Below are 27,470 nucleotides of genomic sequence, written 5' to 3'. Positions count from 1 at the left end.
GGAAAAACTAAACAAAACTGAAACAACCCACAAACTAATTTCATTAGAGTGGGAGATTTCAGATAGATCTAACTCCTGTTTAAAGAATGTCTGTTAGAGATCATGGAAAGAAGAAAACACATTTTGTTAAGTGAGAGCCTCAGCCAATTCCTTGAGGGTTAAGCATATTTTAAATCTATGTTTTTAACATGCTCATCTAAAAAACACTCTTCCCTTTATGCTATTTACCTAAGCCACCTGACACTATAAACTAATATTAGCATCACAAGCCAAAATGCAGGACCATGGACAGGGCCATCTTGGAAAAAAATTCTGTAGAGCCATGAGCTAATTATATGGTGATTCTATTACTAATTTCATATGCAGAACTTGCAAATTTCAATGCACCTTATAGAAAAATCGAGTTCAATATTCTTTTTTTTTTCAATATTCTTTTGAAGAGGAAGGAAATGAAGCCCAGAACATCTGTTCAGGGGATTTGCTTAAGGTTGTACCACAGTTCAGTAGCAACAATTAGACTGTAACTCAGGGCTCCTGACTCCTAACCCAAAGCGGTTCCAATGGCCTCAGTCATACTATCTCCTTCCATATTCTATTAAGGACAAAAAATGTAAATTATGCAGTGTTTTAAGTCTTAAAACCTTTTCAAAGGAGATTAGCTTTGCCCTCAAAACACTGGGCAGGGGTTCTGGTTTAGCTCTTTGGAAATGTGCCCAGTTTTTACTTCCCTTGATGATGACCATAGGTCAAGAGTTGACTTTGGACTTCAAGATCATTATCTCAGAGGTCATAAGTAGATACTGTGACCAAGAATATGCCACTCTATTAACCAAACTAATGGCTGGAATACAAATCCTTGAAAGAACAGAGAGGCTCAGAAGACATGACTTCTAAGTTCACAGAGATGAGAGTAAAGATGAGCAATGAAGGCTAGCTATAGCTACTTTATGAAGAAAACCAGAAAGATAATGTAGGTCACAGCAGATGCAGGAAAAGGGATGCGTATATTGCCCAGAATGACAACCATTCTGAATTGTGAGCTCAGACGACTTTCTTAGTGCCAGTTTTGGTGAGTCTGCACTGCTCTTGGCTAACATTGAAAGAACATATGTCTATGGCATGTTGGAAAGATCTCTAAGACATTCGGAACATAGGCTTATGGATTCCCATTAAAAAATGCCAAAATCCAATTGCCACCACCATTTCTGTCATTGAAAGAAATATTCATGTTTTATTATATTATAGGATTTCACATCCACACTTCTTTTGGGGTCCTGTAACTGTGGGATGGGGTCAGGTAAGAAAGATTATGCAGAGGGCAAGAGCCCCGGGATCATATTCCATACTCCACCATCTATTGGCTGTGTGACTCTGGTCAAGTCAATTAACACAATTCTTAGTTTTTGCATCTAAAATGGGCAAAAATTATTATACTTACCTCACAGGGTTTCTGTGAGGATTAAATATGAAATGAAATAATCTTGATTAAAAAAACAACTTTGAAACAAACATACTATGCAAATATTAATGACTATTGTTATTGCAGATGAGGAAAATGGAGCTCAGGAAAACTAAGTAACTTGCTCATGGTCACATGGCTGGTAAATGCTAGATACCTGAAGTAGTGTTATCATTAAACCACGAGATCCAGAAACCTTCCCATTATAACACATTATCTAACCCCCTCACCACTCCCCACTCCTGCAGATGTCCATTCAGCCCATGAGATTTCCCCAGAAGAGCTTGTCTTGACCCCACACAAAGATGGCCACCCCAGCAGTGTGAACACTCATGATGCTCCCCTTGAGGCATGGGATGGGATATCACTGAGCACCATGAACCCTGCCAGAGCACATTCTGAGCTCATAGTGACAAGGAACTGCAATGAAGACACAGGTGGGCTGGCAGCCGGCGTGGAGTGCAGAGGGATGGAGGAAGCGCTAGAGCATGGAGCTGTGAGCCAGGCACAGGACGTGCATGATGGAGGTCTCCTTGGTTCAAAGGCAGACACAGAGGACTCACAACACAGACAACGCAGCAACCCTACCTTCTGTGGCTCCTTTGCCTTTCCTGTCAGGGGTCTCTAAGCCAGTGCCCCCTGAGGGATACAGGGAGACGTCCGTTGGCACAGGCCAACTGCTGGCTGTGTCCTCCGTGATCTCATACATCTGCCCCTCCATCGGCTGCAGGTGCCAGTTTAGGCCAAACAGGTGCATGGCTGTGGTGAGCAATGAGAAAAGTCATCTTTTTCTGCTGGAGGTGGAAATGGAGCTCCAAAGCCATAAGGGGAGGGTGGGACGGGTGGGGAACACAGACATTCAGTTCAGTTCAACAAAAGCCCAGGAAAGGGGCTCTTACAGTGCCAGGCCCTGCACAGGGGACTGGAGACACAGACGATTAAGGCTTGACCCTGCCCTCGAGGGGCTCACGGTCTGGTTGAGCCAGGACGGGGAGTTTCAGGAGGTCTTGGCCTTTTGCTTCAAAAGATAAATAACAATCTAGAGGGAAAAATTACAATTTGTATCACTAAGAGTTAATTTCCTTAATGGAAAAATAACTTTCACAATAATAAGCAAAATCAAACAACCCAGTAGGAAAATAGGCATAGGATATGAACAGACAGTTTACAGAATAAGAAATACCAGTGACTCTGCATCATAGGAAAAGACTCTTGACATTACTCATGGTGAAAGGGATGTAAGTTAAACTCTGAAATATTATTTTTCACATATGGTTTGGCAAAGATAAAGAGGACTGAAAATATACTATATTGGCAGAGATTTGGGAAGCAAGTACTCTCATACTTTGCTAATGTGAGATTAAACTGGTATTTGATAAATCTAATCAAATTTAAAATATATACACTCTTTACCCTGGAACTTAAAGTTTCCATTCTTGAAATTTCACCTGTATACTCACACATGTACTAAATGGTGTGCATATAAGCCTATTCACCACAGTATAACTTGTAATAGCAAAATGTTACAAACCAATCATTGATAGGGGCTAGATAAGCTATTATCTACAGCAAAATAGTATAACCATACAGGAGAATGAAAAAGCTTTTTATATATTTTTCTGGAAAGAAAACTATAATGTATAGCTGACTGTATTTGACAAACTACCTTTGAGTTAAAAATAAATTTCTGCATTTGTACAGAATATTTCAAAAAGGATATGAAAGATAGTTATAACAGTGGGTATGTCCTCTGAAGGAAAAAGCTGTAGGGTCAGGGGAGGAGGGAGACTTGCTTTTCACCATGTATCTTTTGTACCTTTTCATTGTGTACCATGTGTATGCATTTCTGTTTAAAAAACATTTTCCAGTGTAGCAATTGCAAATAGTCTCATACAACAATCTAAAAAAAATCACGAGACAACAAAGCATGAATGTTGTTTGAGACACAGTGCCTGAAAGGGCTAGGAAGACTGTTTCCAAAAAAGTTTGTGATATAGTACAAAGCACCTGCCTAAATCCCACTTTTGGATTCAAGACTCATCCAGACTCACCACCTTCAAGAGGCCTACACCGATTTCCCACACATGGAGGAAACACTCAAGTCTCCCAACCCTTCCGCCCAGGTGCTGTGAGCTGCTTTTGCTCCTTTGTTCCAATGATGAACATTTTCTAAAAGCCCACTCTATAGCCAGCAGTGTAATAGGAAAGATCTGGAAGCAACCTACAGAGATGGCATCGAATCAGGCCATCCATGTTTTCCATGAGCTCATAGGAAAGGAGGGAAGACAGACAGATAACAAAGTCTATTGAGAAGGATAAGGCCCAGAGGAGGAGGTGGCTGATCCAGAAGGAAGGCCTCAAGAATGCAGAGAAGATCCACAGACAGATGAAGGCCATAGTAGTTGCACTTGTTGAGGTCCTGCAATGGGACAGGGAGCATGCCAGGTAACATATGTATATTATGTCCAATCCTCTTGGCAGCCCCACTAGACCCAGTTTACAGAGGTATACATTAAAACTCAGAAGGCAAAATTTCCCAGTACACAAAATGATGAATGCCTGAGGAGTTGGGAAATGCATATTACCCCGATTTGAACATTATTCATTTGTATACATGTATACTGAATTATCATCTTATGCTCCATAAAGATGTACAGATATTATGTCTTAGTAATAAATAAATTAATCTAAAAACTCAGGTTAGTTGAAATTTATGACAATCATAAAACTATTGTTTATGAGTGCTCCCCATGTACTACACATTGTGTTAAGAGTATTAAAAGCAACATTTCCTTTAACTCTCATGACAATCCTGAAGGGTATTAATAACCCCATTTTACAGATGAAGAAACCAAGGCACAACAAGACCAAATGATGTATGCAAGGTGAAATGGCTAGCAAGTGACAGAGACTAGACGAGAAACCCAAGCTGCTCAAATCCCCCAAACACAGACCACTAGTCTTTCTGGCTTGGAGGCCCAGGTTCCACCTACTTAGCTGCACTGCCCCTCCCTACTTGAGTCTAGCAATGCAGGCATTAGAAAGACTGCTCCTTCAACATGTCAACGGCCTCCAGACTTTTACTTCTTTTTAGGTAGCAACACGGGATCCTTGAGGGAGAGGCAGCTATGGCTCCTGGCTTCCATCTTATGGAAGATGTCACAGATGGTGGTTTTGAGGGAGTGTGTGACTGCCTTCAAGGCAAAAAAAAACCCATAGAGTGCCTAGAGCATATAGCGCATGCTTCTGACTTCAGGTTCAAACACAAGCCATCCAGGGGACACACACGTTTGACTTAGTCAGGAGGCCATACCCAGCAATGGTCATGAGATCAACCCTTTGCTTTCCCTTTGGTTACTGTGGAGTGGGACCAGAGGTAAGAAAACTGGTTTTGAATTGTAGTCAAGGTATCCAAACTGAGAAATGGGATACTAATATTGCAAAAGACAGTTGCTATCAATGAAGTATCATGTGGCAAAAGTGCATTGCAAACTGCACATATGTGTGATTGTCATGTTTTCTGACCTCTACATTGGTGCTGTTGATAATAATAGTGACAATAGTAGGTGACATTTACTGAGCACTGATTTAAGTACCAGATTCCTATAAGGTGCTTCATACTGCTCTCCACTCCTCTGAGAGGTGACAATAATAACAATAAAACAGTTCACTTGCCTGGAAGGAGGGAGCACTCTGTTTCCAAGATTGAATTAGCTCACATTTCTGCTTACCTTCTTACTGTTTTAATCTATATATTGGCAACTCCAAAGGTAATGGAGAACTTGTTTGAACTGCAGACAACTCAGATACATGCAGTTAAATGAGCAGCACTTCTTCCCCCATTAGAATCAATTATCTCATCTAAGTGTGCAAAAGTGCTGTCTTGTTAAAAGGTCATGAGAATTAACTAATCCCAGAATGAATAGAACTCTCACAGCTCTGTGAAGAGAAACATTTTTATTGTTAGAACTTTCTCTTCTTTTTAAGAAGATGCAGAGTGAGTCCTTCCTTGAAAACACACACACACACACACACACACACACACACACACACACACACACTGAAGGGAAAGAAGCGTTGAAGGTGAACATGGTCCCTAGGACTCAGATGCCTGGGGGTGGGGGTGTGGGGGGTGAACATTAGTGCCCTTTCCTCTTAACTTTTTACCCACTGCAATCATACTGGCCCATACAATTGTGAGGCTGGGGTGGGTAGGGGGTGTTTCTGTGACCTGTGCATTCCTGAAAGCCACATGAGAAAGCAAAGCTCTGTCTCCAACTCCAACTGAGTCTGACTCCAGGTGACTTGGCCATCCAGAAGTAATTTGGAGGCTGCATGGTTGGGAAAGGAACCCAGGGTCACCTAGATTGGACTGAGAAATGGCTTGCTGGCAGGTGATAATTAGAGACAAGAGTCGGATAAGGCAGAGATTAAGAGATACGAAGTTCAAGTTCAACAGCAACGTCATCTTAAAGCCAAAATAAGAAAGACCTTTCGTCTGTGATCCAGGATATTAAATATAAGTCATTGTTGTGACCTCTTGATTCTTTCATTGTGTTGTTTGGCTGGTGGTTAGTTTTATAGTCTTGGGTGATAGGCAAGGGCAAGAGAGAAAGGGAAATAGTCTGCTTTGCTCTTATCTTTCCAAAGGACAGACATATACTCAGCTAGAGACTGTCCCTTGAATAGCAAGCTCAAGTGACCACTTCATCCATGACAGTCATCTAAATGATAATGCCAACACAAAAATTTTCCTCATTTCAGTGCATACTAAATGCCAAATACTTTATTTATACTATTCAATTTCATCCTCATATGAAGGTAGGTTGAAAATTATTAATGGGAATATATATATATGATGGAACTAGAAAAGAAATTGAGTTATAGTGACATACTCTGATTTACTCAGAGAGGTAAATGAAGTTACTCAACACCACAGAGCTGATATAAGTGTGAGACAAGTTCCCAAACCATACCACCTCTTTTCTATATTTACTTTAAAAAGAAGATAAAATATGGGCAATGTAAAGGCTAAATATAATATAAACAAATTTAAGCTAAAATAAATGTTGTGGGGGAGGTGGTTATAATAAATATTCCCTGGCCCACAATAGCCCTCATTTAAAGCTGTGTAGAGCAGTAAATGGATGTTAGCCAAGTGATTTGGAAGTAATAGCCATGGATTTAAAAGAAAGGAAGGAAGGAAGGATTGAAGGAAGAAAGGAATGGTGAAGAAAAAAAAGACATGTGTCTCCCTAGCCTGAAAAGGATGCAACAAACTACTGAAACAATATAAATTATAATTACTGTATTCCTTATTCTCTGAAAAATTAATGGTAACCACCCACCACCCGTGTACATCACAGAATTATCTAAATTACACCCTGCTGTGTGTATTTATAACTATGGTGCAAAACTCTGCTCAGTACATTGAAAGTGACCTACATAAGAAACCTGATCCTGGTTTTCCCATTAGACTAGTTTGTAACTCAATGAAAAGGTGAAGAGATGCTAAGGAGTTCAGAAAGAGGCTGTGGAAAGGTAGAGGTCCACAGGATAACCCACACAGAAATGTTAATGAGTTCTAAAAGCCAGCAGCCAGGATGGCGGAAGTTCTGATTCCCTGGCTCTGGTCAGTCTGACATTTTCCTGTTGCCTTTTCCTACCCAGCAAGACATGAGAGATGGCTCAGAAAGTGCAAGCTCTAACCTGACATTTTTAGAAAATGCTCCATAGATGTGCAGACCTTGAAGGTTCCCCCAGAGAACCCAACCAGCAGGAGGCAATTAACAAAGTCTTTATGCAGGAGTGGCCAATGAGAACAGGAGAGTTCCTGCTGTCAGAGTGCGGGCATCTCTTCCAAAATCAAGCGCAGGGCAGAACACAGTGTGTGAGCACACTAGCAGCGCCATTGAGTGACCAGAATAACTGTGCCCATAAAGAATTGTTGACTCAAGTGGCACTTTGAGTTTCAAAAGGCAGTGGGACCCAATCCAGCCATACAGCTACCCACTTTCCTGTGTAAATGAAATGCTTTGATTTTGGCGACTTTTGGTTTATTTTAAAATAAAGTCATTGGTATAAAATTCAAATCAATGGGCTCTTTTGACTTATCTCATCTAGCAGGGGAAACAACAGCAAGAACAACAACAGATTTTCATTTCCAAGGTTGTATTCCTGGTTTTGCTACAAATCCACAACATTCAGAAGTTTCAGACCAAGATGCTATGAACAAGCTGGGTGCAGTGGTGCATGCTTGTAATCCCAGTGGCTTGGTGGGTGAGTGGGGCAAGGCAGGGGGATCCCAAGTTCAAAGACAGCCTCAGCAACTTAGTGAGGTACTGAGCAACTCAGTGAGACCCTGTCTGTAGATAAAATATACAAAAGAGCTAGGAATGTTGTTCAGTGGTTTAACACCCATGGGTTCAATCCCTGGAAACCTGCCACCCAAATGCTGTGAACAAAGAGGTATACTGCAGTGTAACAGGAAAAAACTGGAAGCAACCTAGATGTCTAAAAATAGCAGAACTTAGCTAAATTATGGTACAGGTACTGGATGGAATACAAGGCAATCATTATCAAAAATAACTATGACAACCAGCAATGAGGGAAATCTTAAGATATAATGTTAAGGGGGAGGGGAAGTAGAACACAAAATTGCATGTTTTTCCTGACCACATTTCTGTAGAATCAGATACATATACATATACAAAACAAAACAAAAAAACCTGTAAAAAAGATACATGAGGGCTGTGGTTGTGACTCAAGCTGTAACGCGCTCGCATGGCATGCGCGGGGCACTGGGTTCGATCCTCAGCACCATGTACAAATAAAATAAATATGTTGTGTTCACAGAAAACTGAAAAATAAAAAATAAAAAATAAATAAATAAAAAAAGGTACATGAAAATCAACAAGTCTTGAGTTACCTATTGTGTAGGGTTCTGGATAAATGTTGTCCTCTAGTTTCCAAAAGCACTGTTTACATTAAAAAGGAAGTTCTACCACTGTCTCAGACTAGAGAGGTGGAAGAGAAGGATGCTGGGCAGAAGGAAGAAAACCTAACTTTGGGCACGTGCCATGTGCACGTGACATTAGACATGAGGACTTACGTGCACTATCTCATTCAATCCTTAGGTAAACCTTGAGAAACTGGTATAACAATTAAGAAAACTGGAAGTTCAGAGAGGTTCTGAGACTTGGTCAGAGACACACAGATAGGAAGTGATTCAAGCTGCACTGGAACCAGATCTGAATGGTTCCAAAACAAATTAAAGTGTAAAGGAAAGTAAGGAAAAACTGTGGCTGATACCATGTGCAGATTTGCTCTTTTGAGATAGTTGTAAGGGACTTTCCTCTTGCGGACAAAGTATGGAGCCCCACTTTGTCATATCCTGGTTGCCACAACCAAAACCATGTAAGCAACTTGTCTGGGGGCAGCATCAGCCTTCAGGATGGAGTCCACCCAGATTAGTCAGTGCATGTGACAGGACCTAGGACCGAGCAGAGCCCATATCTTTAGACCCCTAGCTCTGAGCTCTTGCCATGAAATGACTCTGTCCTTTTGGAACAGCAGAAAATCCCGTAAGAGGAGGAATCCTCCTTGTTGGTTGTCCTTACATCAGGCACTGTTTCCCAGATGGAGGGAGCCATCTCATGACCTAAGATAAGGGGAACAACCCACAGGACAGGCCACATGAGGCTGTCATGAGGATTATTCCTTCCATTTCTACCCTCCAGCATCTGGTCCAGAGGAGTGAAGAAGAAAGGGAGGAGACAGACGCCCTGAGGATCAGTATCAAGACAACAGTTCTTACCTATGAAAACTTTGGCCTGTGTATGATATAATGCTGAAGGAGTCACTTTCATTATGTCATTTAGCTCTCTAGGATGGATGCTCTTAGTAACTCCATTTTATAGATTAGGGGCCTCAAAAGAGAGCTACAAAGTAGACATTAATAATTGAATTCTATATCTTTAGAAAACCAGGGCCCTGGAATTATCTACAAATGCACCACTAATCATAGCAGCACCACCATCCCAGAGCAGGTCTCAGTGACTCTGAACCCTAAAATCCTCTCACACTGTGGCCAAAGAAACACAGGTTTACATTCATTCCTGAGATTTTTTGATAAGATCATTGACGAGGGAATAGACTTTCAGGGAATGACCCACAGAGAAGACGTGGCTAATGCTAGGGAAGGCCACAGGCTTCTCTTTATATTCAAGCCTTCATTATTGATTCAGGCATTGAAGAGATCCAAGGACAGCCTGCTTGTCCCAAACTGCCTTTTAGGTAGCACAACATGACAGCTCCAGATCTGGGGAGTGCCTGTCATTTCCCAAGGCAGGGATGCTGGCAGACACTCAGCATAGCTAGATTCCTTTCATTGTGTCACTTGGACCTAAGTGTGGACACTCATCAGATGGTTAACTAACTAAGGCATCTCTGCATAAAGGTGTCTCAACTGAGGCAAGATCAGCCTCTATGATGTGGCATCCCTTCCTTTTCCTGTACTAAAGATCGAATGGGGCAGAAGAAAAACATGGGGTTGGTGAATCTTGACAGCCTACAGAAGGAAAAGATGCCTGTTGCTATGCTCCATTTCCATAGCTACTAGAACACATACTCTAGCTCCGCCCTACAGTGACATTTCCATTTCCTGATTTCCTTTGGCACACCAACCATGTAACTGATTTTTTTCCATGGTCAAAGTCAATCAGGAGGCATCTTCATTGTACCTCAAATGGAGTTTTGATTTGTGTGTATATTATTAAGATAGACCTTTTCCCTCTGGATCATTCACTTTGGTAAGGAGAATGAGGGAAGACAGCTTAACATGGAATCTGCCATGCGGCTTAGTAACCTGGGATAATATTTCTCCATAATGAGAAGCATTTTGAAGGAGCACTTTAAAATTTTACAGCAGAGTGCTTGCTGTCTCTTCTTTACCCTTTATAGCTCTCCTGTCCCCTGTTCTTTGGGATCATGCCACGTTCTCTTGCCTCCCTACCCTTTTCTACACAGCACGAGACACTCAGTAGATGTGAGTCCCCTGCTGCCGAGTTACACAGCCCCTGTGTTGGGTTCAGTCCTTGGGTTATGAAGGTTAAGGCTGCACAGAATTCCAGGCATCATGAAGACAATGATCATGATAATGACAATGATGATAACATAAGCAACAGTTACTGTCTCGTTAGCTGGAAGCTATACTGTGCCAAGCACTGCACTGAGTCACAGTGTCACTGGATCCTCAGGAAGGCTGTAAGATAGGTATCCTTACCCTCATTTGCAAGAGGAGGAAACAGAGACAAAAGAGGTTCACCGATCTGCCTGAGGTTTCCGTTTAGTACGAGGTAGAGACGAAATCAGATCCCAGTCAGATCCACACTGACCTGAGTCTGCTGCTAGCCACTCCATGATGTGACCTTCTGATGAGATAAAGAACTGTGAAAATGACCAAGATGGAAATAACATGGCCAGTCTCAACATGACGTGGAACTGTCTTCCTGTTCAAATATCGTTGGCAGAGTTTCCCCGAGAACACACATGATCCCTTCTGTGCAGAAATGATTTTAAAAGAGCATTTCCAAAACCGTTGAGCACAGTGTCTGTTGGTCCACATGACCTCTCCTGACTCAGGAGTCTCACTCTGAGTGGATTTCTCTGTCCCTTGACACATCTGCATGGTCAGATCCATGCTTTTGCTCTTAGTATCCTCTGCCTGGAATGGCCATTAGCTTCTCTATTTCTTAAAGAAGCTAATGGTCAATCCTTCCAGGTCTTGTTCACGAGGACTCACACCATCACTCCCAGCCAGAAGTATTGTCTGCCCTGGGCCCTTACCATTATTTCCCACGTATCCTAAAAGTGCTATCCGGATGCTATTTCTGTTCATGCTCCCTCTCTTGCTGTTTTCCCTGCCAGACTTACTATTCAGTGGAGTTCTGTAGGAGAGACAGCCAGGCCTCCAGTTCTGGCCTATACCATTTGCCCCAGCAAGTCAGTTACTTAACCACTCAGTTTTTTCATCTGTGTAAATGGAAAAAATTGAAAACCATCTTCCAGATTCTTGTATAGATTAAATTTAAAGAAGGTTCTTTATGTATTATAAAATGCATTGAAAATATGTGAAACATTATTATTTCCATTGCTTAATAATTAATGAATGAACACTTAAATGAATTAATTTAATTCAGGCTGTATTTCATATATAGACACTTGCAAAAAAAATTCTCCTATGTAGACTATCAACAGTCTCAGACCTACACAATGAGGTGTAGGTCTGCGATTTAATAGATCTGATAATGACAGAAAAAGTTAACAACCAGGTCAAAGAAAAGACTTCAATTTTCAGGAAAAGAAAAAATGCTACTTATCCCCAAACTTTCACTTACAGCTCTTTTCCCCTTCTACTCTGTCTCCATCCAAATACCCTTTCTGCATGCACAGCTGGGAGGAATTGCATGAGTGCTCACAGACCCAGAGACACAGACAAGAGGAACAGGTCTTGAAGAATTATAGAGATGAACAGAGTGGTCCAATTTGATACAATATGATAAAATGAGCCCACACCACAATTAAGGGTCCTGTCACTTTTTTCTCCTCCATGACTGGGGCCTGTGAAAAAATCTAACTCTGGGCTTAAGGGCACAATAAACCTATCCGCCTGCCACACACCAGCAGGAAGAGTTTTCTCCAAAGGGAAATGTTACACTGGTGACAATCTACTGATGCCAAATGAAGCCTGGAGGACACCAGATTCCACAGGGTGATAGTGCTCAGTATGGATGGGTCTTCCAGCATCACCCAGGCCTCCTGAAGCACTCTGGGTGTAAACCACACCCACTCACAGCACAGATGGACCTTAATTTTTCTTCCATAAGAAAATAAGTCTGTTTCTCTCCTTATCCTCTCAGCTGTTCAGATGGCGTGAACCAGCCCAGGCCCTCTTGCTCCCCAGCTATGGAGAGAGCAGACTGCTGCAGAATGAGGGCAGGCTCTGGTCAAGGCTGCCAGTGCTCCAGCTTGTGATGCAGCTTTGGACAAATGACTTAACTTTCTTGGGCTTCAGTTTCTCATCTATTAAAAGGGAAGTAAAAATAACCTGGTGCCTTGCACATGGTTGGGACTTGACAAATACTTATTGGATAATATTAATAAGAATATTAAATGAAGAAATGTATGTAACACGCAGAACAGTGTAGCATGAGGCAAGCTCTCAATTCCTGTGAGCTGCCTTCTCTGAGCAGGAGCAGAGGAAAGCCCAGATAGGATGGCAAAAGCCTCATGTTGGATCTGAGTCTCAGAAACGGGGCCCAGGGATAGGAAGGCTCTGAGGGGTAGAGCCACACCTGGTCTATACAGGGTCAGCCATTCCATCTGAATGCATTGTTGAGCTGGAAAGAGCTCAGTTTCCATCTCTGGCAATGTAATGACTAATTCTCTTACATGCAGAGACTGCTGGGAAGAATCAGTGGATGGGAAAGGCTAACACAGAACAAGGGATTTGTGATGCATTTGCCCAGTACAGCCTGTCTCCTGAAGGGGTGGGCAGCCAGGGTCCACCTGCTCACTAGGATTTCTGCAGTTCTATATTCAGAAGCCTTCAGTAAAATGGAGTCTGAGGCCCATAGAGAAGGAAATGCACAAATGGACATTTTACTGTTCACTCTTCTGGCACAGGTGCCTGAAATTACCAATATTTTTATCTGCCATCCTCTGTCTTTGTGTAGGCTGCTCCATCTTTCAGAAAGCCATTCCTATCTTCCGTTTCAATATCTGACTTGATTTACAAGCACCATGCCTCGCGTAAGCTTTATCTGATCTTCCTGGTTAGAATGAATTGCTCTCTCCTTCAGTATCCCACAGGACTAAGGTTTAAAGTCCAGGACCACGTGTTTGTCATCTGCTTGGCATTGCCAGGGGCTCCATACACATCTGGCTGTCCACGAAACTCTGGATGACTCCAAGGCAGTGATGCAGCTTATGGGGCTTTGCTTGTCCCAGACAGCCCAGGACACAATGCTGTGGACAGGCTCCATGGAGGCTCCCACCATTTTAAGCCTGAGAGGGGGAGGGGAAGCATCCCCCCCTACTTAATCCCAGATTACCTGAAATCCCTACATCCAGGGATGGTCTTTGGCTGCTGAACTTAAGAGGGTTTAAAAATCTCTGGGGATTTCCAGCTGCCTGGAGGGGTGAGAGCTGCATAGACTCCACACCCAGCCTGGGCCACCCACTGGGCTGCAGACATTCTCTCACTTAAGCTTCCAAACACCACCTAGCTATGAACTGACATTTTAGCAACAAGGATACCAAGACTCAGAGAAATTAAAAATCTTGTCTGCTCCCCGGGCTGGAATGCAAGTCTTACTTGACTCCAAGTCTGTGCTTTTGCTACAAGATGGTACTGTTATCCGTAGAAGGATGTCGCTGTTTTGTTATGGTTTTGTTGTTTTAAAAGGAGGAAAACATTGTGTTTGTTACAACTATCTCTCCTTGTGTGCTTCCTTCTCTACCCTCTCCCTCCTTTTCTCCCCCAATGAAGTGACCTCTGCTTCCTCACCTCTCCCAGGTCTTGGCACTCTAAGTGATTGTACTGGTTCTTCCACCCCTAACTCCAATGCTATTCATAAAGCAAAAGGAAAAAAAAAACAGCCATCAAGAAAACCTGTCTCACTTACTCATTCTCTCTCCCCATATAAGTGCAATTAAATTATGTTATTGCACAGTAATTAGAAATAAAAATAAAACAGGCGCAGAGACAAATACCTATAATTCCAGTTATTTGGGAGGCTGAGGAAAGAGGATCACAAAGTTGAGACCAGCCTGGGCAATAGAGCAAGGTTCTACCTTAAAACATAAAAAGGGGTGGGGATGAATGAATGTATTGATAACTTGGGAACAGTCTTTCTTGAGACAACATTTCCAAACCCAGGAATTGGTTGGGCTTCAAATTCAATGTGTCCTGTTTGCCAAAGGGTAGGAGAAGACCAACAGCATTTGCTGGTAGCTCTTACTAGTAAGAACTAGGTGGCTGTCAGTTGTTTAGTTGTTTAGTCCCCACAACAGCCTATTATCTATATGCACAGGCCAGGGAACTGAGGCTCAGTGAGAGCAGGACTCTTACTTTAAGTCGGACAGTAATCAGGAACAGATAAGGGCCAGAGACAGCCTGTGCTCCCTGCAGACTACACTTTGGCAGCTCTTTGGTGATTGCTTTCCTGGTTGCCCCTTTCCTGGACCCAGGAGCCCTTTTTCACTCTGCTGTGCTCTGGACGTTCCATCCTTGATGCAAGAACTTGGAGCCTCTCTGCTCTCTCCTTTCCTTCCTCTCCCTGTTCTGCAACATCTGTCAGTTCTGGTCCTTACCTCCTCCCCTCCTTTTTCTCCTTCAACAAACTTGTGCCAAACACATGCTACATCATGCCAGACGTGGGCACAAGAAGCTGCAGTTATGATACAGCGTGACAGTTGTTTCTGCCCTCATGGAGCTTACAATCTAACAGGGAGATAGATTTTCAACAATCATGCCACCACCATTTAGTTGTAATTATGGGGGCACCGTGAGAAAAATATGGGCATATAAATGGTTCCTGGTAGTGTGTGTGTGTGTGTGTGTGTGTGTGTGTGTGTGTGTGTGAAAGGAGCCTCTCTGAATAAGTGAAATTTGTGTGAAGCTCTTGAATAAAAACTGAGGAGACTGAGGCAAAAGGATTGCAAGTTCAAGGTCAGCCTGGGCAACTTAGTGAGGCTCTGTCTCAAAGTAAAACTTAAAAAGGGCTAGGGATGTAGCTCAGTGGTAGAGTGCTTGCCTAGCCTGTATGAGGCACTGGATCCAATCTCCAGTACAGATGGAAGGAAGGAAGGAAGGGAAAAAGGAAGACAGGGAGGAAGAAAGAAGAAACCAGGTGGGGAGGAGAACTGAACTGATTAGGAGAAGGGGGTGACAGAGAGCAGGCGTCTCCCTTCAAATTGAAGATCCTTTATCCTCTTTAGGTCCCCGAGCCACTTGTACCTATCATTTCCCATCCACTAAATTGGTCAACCCAAAATCAGGCAAGATTGTAGGGGTATTGGATATCTGGCTGGGTTTGGAATTCAGTCCTATGAAGACACTGGTGGTAACAAGAGCTTTGAACCATTTACAATGCATGGCCCAGGGATCTCACTTGGGGCGCTCCTTCCAAAAGAAGAAGACAGCCACAGCACAAAGAGGCTCACAGAAGCACTATCTGAAATAGTGAAGGAAGGGAATGGGAGGGATACGAAGGTAAGTGTCATGGGGCTGCTCAGTCTGACAAGAAGGAGCTTAGAAATGCCTGCATGAAGAAGTGGCCCATGAAGGGCAGAGGGACACCCAGCTATGCATTCACACCACTGCACTGGGGCTGCATTCACCATCCTGCAGGAAGTCCCATAGGACACAGAGAAAATCCTAGAACGCATCCACTGCTTACTCTAATGTCTTAAACTCTAAATTATATCTTAAAAATTCACCAAAAATACTTAAATTTATCTTAAGAGTTTAGACATAATTTTAGGCAATTCCTGATTCTGAATCCAGTAAACAAATCACTTCTTTGACTTCACTTCTCAAAAACAGTAGTCAGAAACTACCCAGACAGGGAAAGGGTAAGTGGTTTCCAGAGGCTCAGAATGAGGAGTAGGAACTGACCACAAAGGGCAGAAAGAACTTTCTGGAGTGATGGAAACACTCTGCATTTTGATTGTGGTGCTGGTCACACAGCTCAATCTCTTTGTCAGAATTAACAGAACTTCACAATGTCTTATTTTCTGTCTGAACATCATATCTCAATAAATCTGATTTTAAAAGCAAGAGGTCTGGGCCTGGTGACTGAGTACTGTGGAGGTGAGGGGCCATGTGTTAGGCCCTCCCTAGTGTTAGGCCTTGGGGTACAGGCAGAGCCCTGCACAATGTAGAAGAAGGTATTCTAAAAACTGGGGAGCTGACGTCGACCATCTACTCTCAGACACCCTCTCCGTCCTTCTCAGCCCTGCTCTGGGCCTTGCGAGCTTATCTACATGCCCTGGATAGGTGGGTTCCCCTGGGCTCCAGCTACTGGTTGGGTTCTACCAATGGGAGGAGATGAGAGGGTAGAAGATAACTATCTCTGACTCCATCATTACCTTTCCTCTACTGTTCCTACCTTGTAGGAACAGCACTGTTTGGTGGTAGCCTCCCCAGGTCCTGGTAGAAGGCTGCCCGGGGTAGCAATAGTACCCTGGTATCAGTAGCCTGGGGTTGTGCTGCTCCTTAACACAAAGCCTTCACCCTTGTCATTAGTATTTCTATTACATTCTTCTCACATTAAAAACAAATGAACAATCAAACACACAAATAAACAAGCAAATCTAACAACCTCCTGCCTAGTAATTCCATTGCCAAGATCACTTTGAAACTGTTCTATCACAGGGCATCTCTGCAAACTGGAAAATTTTCTTTCATGCTGAGCTGAAACATGTCAAATGACTCATAATTTCATATAGCCCTTTGTTTGTTCATTTTTATTCCTATCTTACAGATGAAGATCCTAGAGCTTAAGGACAATAAGTTCTTGCCCAGTAGCAGAAGAGGGATGAATAGTTGAGACCACAGGTCTATAGAGTCTAGGCACTTACCCCCACCTCTCACTCCAGACATGGGCTCCCCAAGATAGGCCTCTTCACATGGGAAGTTCTCTAGACAGAGAAGCTTGCTCCCCCAGAATCTGCTTTGGCCTTCTACTATATTTACCCTTCCAGCCTGGCTTTGCCCTCTGAAGCCCCCAGAGTAAGTCTGACTTCCCCTGCATGGCTCCTTTTGGGACATTGGGAGATATTTGTCTGGGGTCTGTTAAAAAGAGTACAACCTATATATAATCTTGCTATTAGCAATTCCTATGGAGCAGTGTGAAGGAATCAATCTTGGAGAAAATGTTAATGCAGGCTCTTGTATCTTTATCACTTTTTCTTCCTCCTAAAAGACCAAGTTCAATCATCTCCGTTTCCTATTCTTTGGGCTATAAAGCTAAATCTATGGCTTCTGTCCAAAAGGCCTGATGTGAAGTCGATGAGAAAGGAGAGAAAATGAGCCTTATTGCTCACTAATAGCACCCAGGCCCAAAGTGCAACAGGCCTTTGCTTATGAAGCAAATGACATCTGAGATCCTGACATTGCATGAGCTGAACCGGATGGGGATGAGTGAGTGAGTGTTGTGTGGAGTTCATAGCCACTCTAGCTTCTAGTTCTAATTATTTTTCTATTCATCTCATATCCATTTCAACTTTACCAAGCCTCGGGACATAAAATGGACATTTCTCCCACCATGCTTCTGCCCATACTGTTGTTCTGCCTAGTCTACCCTTGGTGAACTTAGCCATCATGCAAGGCCTTCTATTTAACCAAGCCTTATTGAGGATGGCTACCTTGTATGCAGCTTTGTCAAGGGCACAAGCATGCAGCAGAGAGCAAGATGTTAGGAGATGGGGGAGTGAGTGATGGGCCCCTAAGAGGATGGGAAGTCTAATACCCTTCTAACTGGATTGCTGCCATGCTGATATCCCCTATGCTGAGGGAAATGACAGAGACCTTGGGAGACCCTGCACAATTCTTTGCAAATTATAGTTCATGCCCAAGTTTCCCCTCTACAGACATTTCCCATATAGCCTCAAGAACTGGATGACCCAGGTTCTACCAGATGAAGAATTGCAATAATATTCCACCAAGCAAAGCTTTCCAGTAGCTGCCCTTTGAAGAACAGCAATTAAGTTTAGCAACATTCTCACTTACAACTTACACAATCACCACTTGAAGCAAGCATTCTGATTTTATTTTATGTTTTACAATCCATAATCAATTTCTGGTAAAGGTAAAAATGTGACTTAACTTAAAAAAGGATTCCTCATTGCTTCTGAGCATGTTACAATGTTCCAGTGGAGGTACATAGACTCTGCTGCAGCCCTCTTTTTGACTCCACCATGTCCTGGTACAATTTCCCACAGGCAGGGAACCCTAGACTGGGAAGACCCAGATGGAATCATCTACTCCTGTCACATTTCAGGTTGAAATAACCGAGGTCTACTTATGAGAAGCAGTAATGATAATCTTCCAAGGCCATCATCAAGGGACAGCTCCTTTATTACACCCACCCAGTGATTTTCAACATCATATTATATAACCTGTACAACAACCTTGTGAAGGTGGTTTTATTATTCTTCCTACTTTGAAGAAACCAAGGCTCAAAAGGTTATTTCTGGAGAGGGTAGGGCTAGGATTTCCACCCAGTCTATCCAACTCTGAGTCCTATCTTCTCTCCCAGTGAGAGTACCATGCTTTGGAGAAATCACAGGGAGTGACACCCCTATCTCACAGACTGGCCTAGTCTGTTGATGGAAGAACCAGCATCTCAGAGGATCCTGGGGCCTCTGTAATCCACTCCTTCAGTAATCCACTCCTGGTTTTTATATTATTAGCAAGTCTTTTTTGGCTCCTATTCCAAAGGCCTATCTGACCAGACAGGTGCTTGAAGAGTCCTCAAAATATTAATTCAAGGTTTTTCCATGGCACTCAGTGTTCACCTCTTGTAGTCTTTGGAACAGGAGGGAAACTGTCAGTTTCATCTGGATAGAGGCAACTACTGTCAATGAGGCAAATTGAACTTTTGTGCTAGTAGAAGAAACGATGTGAGGTGCTTTGTAGGTGCCAACCCTTGCATCTCCTCCCCTGGAACAGCCAGACATCTCTACAGATGGTTCCTGACAGGTCCCCTGGTTGCTCTGTCACCTGCTCTTGTGACTAACTCAGTCTGGGAAGTTCCCAGATGCAAGACAGTCCTGATCCAAATTCTCACCCAGAAGCTCCTCATGCTCTGACATGTGATACAATAATACTAATATCATTGCTGCTGATAATAATACCTAACTTTCACAGGTGTTAATTCTGTGCCAGGCAGTGGGCTAGGTACTTTATATAAATTATCTCACAACAATCACTATTATTATCCTTATTTTACCGAAGGATAAAATAAGTTTATGTGATGTTTCCAACCTTATTTTACAGAAGGATAAAATAAGGTTGGAAATATCGCATAAACTCAATGTAATATCTCAAAGCCTGAAAATAATGGAGCTGAGATGTGAAAGCAGGCTGCTAATTACAGAACCTAAACTCTCAACCAGGATGCTACTCTGGTTTCCCCATCTGTAAGATGGGATATCATCCCAGTCGCTCGCGTTATAAGAACCATCTGAAAAGTGGAAAGTGATGTTCAGAGAAGTTAAGAAATGTTGCCCGAGTTTACACAGTGGGCAGGGGATAGAGCCAGGACATGATGTGAAGTCTTTTGATTCTTTATCATCTGGTCTTGAAACTACAAAAAATAATACTCATTTCACAGAATCAGTGTGAGGGTCCAGAGAGATGATACATATCATGGGTGTGGCCCAATGCTAGGCACACAGTAAAAATTCAAAGAACCAAATATTAAAACAGGTAGATTGTAGCATAAGGGTTAAGATTGTGAGCTCAAAAGAGAAAGTACATTTCAAAAGCACCAGTTCAAGAGCCAGGGCATTTGGGTTGGGAAGGTCACATTCCTAACATTTACCAAGTGACATTGGTAAGTTACTTTAGTTTACTGGGTCTCGGGGTCCTCATCTGTAAATTGTGCGGTTGTTAGGAGATTTCAGTGAGACAGCATAAGCTGTTCTCCTTAGAACAGAGAGAGGCAGGTGAACAGCACACAAAGTCAAATGATAACAAGGGACCAAGATTATTCTTACTACTCTACAACACATCCTTAGCACCTGGAAAATGTTTTTAAAACAATAATGTTCTGTAAAATAAAGCATTATTACAATGGCTACACAAGTTTCACATGTTGACCTAAAACTTGTCTTCTCCACTTATTACTCTCTGCCATGTTGTTCTGTGAACAGATCTCTTCAGGAAAGGAAAAGCAAGGGCACTTAAGTGGAGACCAACAAGGGCCAGAAAATTGGAACAGGGAGAAGCAGCAAATGAAAGGAGGAAACTCATCCTCAATAGCTGCCTCGCTTAACAAGAGGACAGGTGTCCTTTGGAGCAAAAATGTACATTTTCTACCTGAAGAGATCCCACAACTGCCAGAGGGTCCTCCCCAGACTCCCACCCCAGGCCAGGTGAGCCAAGTAACTCAGGGTAGGAAGGGAGGAGATGGCAAGACCCTCATCCTGCTGCCTTTGTGGGTGGGAAGTGCTCACTCTGATTTCTCTATTTTTCCCATGAAAATACCAGTAAATAGCTCTGCAATTGAAAGGTCACTGGCTGCTCATTTCTCAAGAAACTTCCCAATAAAGAAACTGAATGTCAAATGGATCTGTCAGGATTACCATCCAGATATGGCAGCCCTGGGCAGATACCAGCAGAAGAAAGATTCTTTTGGACTCTCTGTTTCTGACTCCCCCTATTCTGGGGGTGTGATGTGATTCTTATCTAGAACTTGATAGGATGTATAAAATAATTACAAATGAAAAGGTTATTCATAATTTTTAAATGAGTTAATTAGTAAACCCAGTCAGATTCACTCATTACAGTAATTAATAATTGATTATACTTGAAATTAAACACAATTTTTCATCAAAAATCTAATTAAATATCTGTGCTTTTGCCTGTTGATTAGATCAGTTGGTCTGCTGGAAAAGAGTCTTTGTAAAGGATATTTGTGCTTGGCTGAGACAATTAATTTGATTTTTAATAATTGATAGTTCCTTATAAGTTAGTCATCACAGCCTGTAATTATGGCCAAGCAACAAGTCGCTGGTTCTTTGGCCCAGCAGCTGGAGGGAACCGGCATGCAGGCTGCCACCACCCCACCCTTGGAGGAAGGGTGGTTGGCAGCACACCTGCAATGCATTCACCTACAGAAACTCACTGCAGCCTCTCATGCTTCCTCCTACATTTGTGGTCATGCATGTTTTCCAGATGAGGAGATCAGAACTCAGGCAGAGCAGTGAGGTCCCCAGAGGAGGGGTGTGGAGGGGGGCAGAGCAGCTGCCTGGTGGTAGAACGGGGAAAGGAATCCAGGGCTGTTAGGCACTAGGGCCAGGTGCTTCCCCAAGTCCTTGCTGTGTCTCCTGGTAGCAAAGGGAACACCCAGGCTTGCCTCTTTTTTTTTTCCTTTTTGGCACTGGGGATTGAATCCAGGGGCACTTAACCACTGAGCCACATCCCCAGCCCTACTTTTATACTTTATTTAAAGACAGGGTCTCTCTGAGTTGCTTAGGGCCTCGCTAAGTTGCTGAGGTGATTTTGAACTCATGATCCTCCTGCCTCAGCCTCCCAAGTCGCTGGAATTACAGACATGCACCACTGCACCTGCCCAGGTTTGCTTCTTTGACCTAATCCCTGGGTGTGATCACTCGAGTCCTGTCTTAAGATTTCTACATAGATACAACTTTATCAGAAGGATATAATGAACTGACTACTCCTAACTTAGGACACAAATTCTCCGAAAGTGACCTTAGATATGTCTACCCCCTCCTCTCTATGCCTACACTGTCACTGTCTTTGCTGAAGCCATTGGCTATTTCTGACTAAGAGCTCTGCCTTCTGCCCCTTCATTCCTCTACACTTATCTTTGTAAAATAAAAATCTGGCTATGCCCTACTGTGCTTATGACCCTTCAATGACTCCCCAACTGCCCATCCAATAAGGTGCTCAGCTGGACTTCAAAGTGATCTTCATAAATCTGACAAAACATTTGTATATTAGCTCCAAGGGGTACCCCAGTCCTGAAGCGCTTCAAGAACCCTTTCTGCGGCATGGTCCTATTTCAAGTCTCTGCATGTTCTCTTGATTTAAAATACCCTCCTGCATGTCTACTTCTGCAAACTCCTACTTTAAGATTCCATACATACATCATCACCTTTCCCAAGAAGCTCTCCCCAGCCCTCCTGGCTGGGGATTGTTGCTCCCACAGCCTCTGAACTGCTGTGTCCATCAGTCATTCTTAATTTACCTGCTAACACGACTATCTCCTCTTTTAAGCTATCAACCTTACCTTGAATCCCAGCACTTAGCATAGTGCCTGGCTCAAAGCAGGTATGGCTTGCTGAATGAAAAGTAAGATTCACAAAATCATTAAAGACTCAAAGACTGTTAATGTTGGAAAGGAAATTAATGGTCACTTAGTAAAAATTCTCTCAATGCCTGAATCCTATGCTTGCTAAGTGGGCATTGAGCTCACTTGTACCTTTCCTACGACAGGGAGTTCACTACTTCCCATAAGTAGCCCTGTCGTTTTTATTTAGCTGAAGATCGACCAAGTATTCTTATAAAATGGAAGAAGAAGCCCATGGAATGAAAAATAGTTTTCTTAGCTATAAAAATTTTCTCCTCCTCCCTAAAATTAGCTACTGTTATGGTTTGAATATGAGATCTCCTCAAAAAGTTCCAGTTAATGCAGTAATATTCAGAGAAAATGATTAGATTATGAGAGCTGTAACCCAATCAGTCCACCCTAGCTTGAATAGACTGAATAGTAATAGTAAGCAGGTGGGGTATGGTTGGAGGAGGTAGGTCACTGGGGACATGCCCTGGAGGGGTTCATCTGCCCTGTGGCCCTACACACACACACACACACACACACACACACACTCTCTCTCTTTCTCTCTCTCTCTCTCTCTCTCTCTCTCTCTCTCTCTCTCTCTCTCTCTCTCTCTTCCTGGCTACCATGAGGGGACCATCTTCCCTTTGCTATACCCTTCCCTCAGGATGTTCTGCCTCATCCTTGGCCCAGAGCTTTGGAATCAGCTGTCTATGGACTGAAACTTCTGATATCATGAGAAAAAAAAATAAACTTTTCCTCCTCTAAATTGTTCTTGTCAGGTATTTGGGTCACAGCAATGCAAAAGCTGATTAAAGCAGCTATTTGGTATAAATCTCAAGGCTTCAATGCAAAATATTGCTGTCTATATGTTGCAAACTATTTGGTCTTGAACAGTGACAGTGCCTTTAATAGTCTACTCATTTAGGAAAAAAATAATATCACAAAAGCATGGGAGGGCTATGTCAGGGGTTGAGGTGGTGGCGACATACTTCTAATGATGCTGGTGATGGTTCATTAAATCCACAACCTTTACCAGTGATCCAGGCTACAAAAATGATGCACCCTCTAAGAGAGCCTGAGTGGCCCTGACCTCTCCCAGTCTAGCTGTTCCTTTTATCTAATGACCCATAGCAGGAATGACAAATAAGTGGTAAGTCATCTATATTCTCTACTCCTGCAACTGTGACAGATATCACTGATCAATCACAGACGCTCTTTTTGAATCTGAATATAACCTCAGAATCCTTCCCAACACAACGTTCTAGGTAATAACAACTAATCAATTAGGTAGAAGAAAAGATTAAACATGTATGCCATCCTGCCTTGGAGCCATGCATTTCTGTGAGCCTATCTTTAAAAGAGGAAAAAGAGTCCTGTCATACCCAATGAGGCTTATTATAGTGTGAGATATAAGATTTCCCTATTTGCTGGACTATCATCTTTCTCTTTACTGGTTTTTATGAAATTCAAAAATCTTGAGGAGAAGTGACCCTGGAGCTTACATCCTTACCAAGACCCTATCCATGTTCAAGCCATTTCTCCAGAACTCTCAGTGCCAGCACTGTCTACCTCTCAAGCCAAGCCCCGCTTTTCACTCACAATGACTTTGATTGTTACGGGTTCTTTTTCACAGTGGATGGCACTCTGTCTTCCTTTGGCCTCTGCCAGTTAGTTCTATTTCTACTTATTGGCATATGTTAGGAAAAAAAAAAACATTTGTTTACAGAATTGTCCCTGAATTCCTTAGTCTGGGTTCAAGGGCTTCTTGAGCTGGCCTGACCTTAGGTCTTAGAATTATGGAACCTGAAGGCTAGAAAGGCCTTTACTAATTGGCTGGGTTACATAGAGATGGAGACTCTACTCGACGCCCACAGATCTCTTCAGATTAATCTTTTCCTGGGAGAAGACCAAAGAGAGGGTCAGAAGCTGGAAACCAGACTGTGATAGAAATATATCAAAAGAATGCAGATTGGGAGCTTGTCTGGGAGCAAGACCAAGATAGTAGATCAGGAGGAGTTTCTGACATCATGTCCATGCCCTGGGAAGGGGTAAGCAGCAGGAAGCCAGTGTGGCTCCACGTCTCTGTGCTTCCTTCAGTCTGCTCACTGGCACCCATGGCTCCTCAGTTGGGATTTCTCTGGGCTCCTCACCCTGGTTCAGCTCTAATCTTGGTCCCTCTGACACCCTCAGATGACCATGCCAGACCCTTCCCAGCTGACAGGCTTCCCTGGCAGTTTCCCTCCAATGCTGGGGTGCTCTACCCCTTTGTTACTCCTCACTATAGCCACCTGTTGCTTTCTCTCCAGTCTCTCCGTTTGCCATTTATTTTTCAGTAACTCCAATCTATGACACTCATGCCACAGACCATCACCTCAGAAGCTGATCTTAGTGTTGTCTATGCATCTGTGATAGGCATTCAGCACATACGGGACAGATGCTCAGCTTTCTTCCTGGTCTAAGTGCAGAGGGGAGGGGAGGAGGGTCCCAAAGAGCTGAGCCTGATGGTTTGGGATGCAGGCTAGCTCAGCACCCCAAGGCTGCTCATCCTGTGTATTGTGACGGCTGTGCTGGTGAGGAGGCTTCTGTGCCCACAGGCACCTTGGTTGCTGCCCTCTGGGCCAAAGGGGAGCCATGGGGAGCTGGGATGAGGATGCACTTACCCACAAAGTATGCCAGCAGGATGACCAGTGTGGCCAAGATGACGATGGCACTCAGGGCTGCGCACTTCCAGTTGCAGTACTTGGAGGGCTTCTTGAGGTTGAAGGCTGGCCGGGCGAAGGTGCTGCGGGGCAGGGGGTGGGGTGGGGGTGAGTATACGGTGCTGGACGTCAGTGGGTACCCTGGAGATGTGGTGCAGAAGAGTGGGGAGGTGCCTCCAGGCTTGAAGAGAAAGTGCCTATGGATGAAGAGAGGCCAGAGGGCGTCAGGGTCTGCTAGCTGACGAGGTGCCCTGCTCGACCTGCAGGACAGAAGCCACAGGAGAAGCATGTAGAGGGCCTGGAGAGAGAGAGAGTCACCACAGAGAAGATGGCAGGGACAGGAAGAGGAGAGTCACAAACCGGATCACAGAACGGGCACGAAGACAGGTTTCCAGGGACCACGAATGGGACAGCCCTACCTATGACAACCCCACCGAAGCCAGGGCAGAAATTGTTACCCACTCAACCCAGGCTGGCACGGAGGTCTTTTTCCTGGGAATCGATGGTGCTTAGAGTAGCTTGCGGAATTAACTATCTGTTCTTTGAAATTATTGAAGTAACTTGGAAAGTGTCTAAAATCCTGTCTGTTCCTGAGGCGCTGAATACGGGATCTAAATTTTTTCTTCTTCTTCCAATACTTGCATTATCAGTGTACATTGGTTAAGGACTGGAATATCCTACTTTTTTAAAGGGGTTTAGTTGGGCTGGAAGCCAAAAAACCACCACTAAGTTCTGCCTGTGGCCAAGAGTCTGCTAGTGGCTGTTAAGAATGCCTTCAAAGCAATCTGCTTGGAAGCCAGGCGGATGCCTTCTGAGCCCCAACGTGAAAGCTGGGTGGGAGGCAGATGGGTGACTGTATCCTACAGCCTCACTGCAGTCCTGAGGGCAGCGGGGCATGGTCAAAGTACATGGTTGTAGCCAAACTAGGTGTCCAGAGATCTTTCCCAGCCTGGCTTTAACCATGGCCAAGGAGGACTTGCATACAGCCTGAGAAATGTAGTGCTTTCGATGTACTGCATACCCTAGTCGTGGTGGGAACCCATCCCTCTTGGGGTTCAAGATGCCTCAGGCCACAGAATACACACTTAGGGCCAGATGCATATAATACATGGCCTGTACTGCATAAAGATTGTTAGGTGAGATGGTTTTCAGAATGGTGGAGGCAGCCAATGAGATGCGGGAGAACGGCATATTAACAAGACTACTGTTAATATGCTGGAGGACAGGGGATTCCAAGGACAAACTGCTGCAAGTTGAACATGGAATTGGGGATGGGCATGTGACATGGCATTGTTTCCCCAAGGAGATCCCAGGGAAAGGTCTCAGGGTATGCATGCAAGTGCAGGAGCCACAAGGAGAGCACACACAGAGAGAAGGAGCATGGGGATGTCACCTACCAGTCAACGTAAGCCCCATCATGGCGGGAGGCGCTGAGAATGTCCATCTCAATGAGGTTGTCCTGCAATGTCCCTAGGAATGGCTGCTTGCCTAGGTTTCTACGCACACATGGAGACATGAATGAAGCAATGAGTCATGCATCGATGAAGGGGGAGAGTAGAGAAACACACATAGTGACTGTTCGGTGCAGCTGTGTGTGAGACCAGCGGGACATGGTTTCCAGGCGATGGGGTCAGTGTGCAAGCCACATGTGCAAGGGGTCCGCCTGGCTCACAGCAATCAGGGGGACAATTCTATATACAAACCTGAATGGCAGCTGTGTGCATCGAATCACAGCTGTCCCTGAAGAGGACTGACATGAGTCTAGCACTGACCTAGGCACGTTACACCCCTGCTCTCAAATCTTCAAAATAAGCTATGTGAGGAAGGCAGTGCTTTCCCATCCTACATCTGAGGAGCCTGAGATGGGAATGGTAATGGCCCTGCCCAAGGTCACTAGTGAGCAAGGCTGGAAGCAGGAATGTGAGCTCAGGTGAATCTAGATCTAACCCCTGCACTTAATCCCCGATTCAATGACCTACATCTGTTTTAATGGGAGACATTCATTTGACTTGTGTAAAGAAACAAGAAAGCCAAGCATTGGGCTATCATCTCTGAAGCAATGATGCTCAGACTTGAGTGACCAGCAGGACCATCTGGAGAGCTGGGCAGGCACTGCCCACCTCCAGGGCCTCAGAGTCAATGGGTGGGGACTGAGAATCTGTATTCTCCCCAGCCTCCAGGTGGATGCTGACCATGGGGAAGTGTCACTGTCCTTTAGCT

General features: G+C 43.8%; 1 pseudogene; it reads right to left on the bottom strand.

Moving 5' to 3' along the window:
• The window catches only part of LOC143389656 (teneurin-4-like), a 648,816-nt pseudogene that overhangs the window by 185,149 nt on the left and 436,197 nt on the right, over window positions 1–27,470 (bottom strand).

The sequence above is a fragment of the Callospermophilus lateralis genome, unplaced genomic scaffold (assembly GCF_048772815.1).
Source record: "Callospermophilus lateralis isolate mCalLat2 unplaced genomic scaffold, mCalLat2.hap1 Scaffold_169, whole genome shotgun sequence".
Taxonomy (NCBI): domain Eukaryota; kingdom Metazoa; phylum Chordata; class Mammalia; order Rodentia; family Sciuridae; genus Callospermophilus; species Callospermophilus lateralis.
Note: the sequence above shows the minus strand (reverse complement) of the source record. Positions and strands in the feature narration are given on the sequence as shown.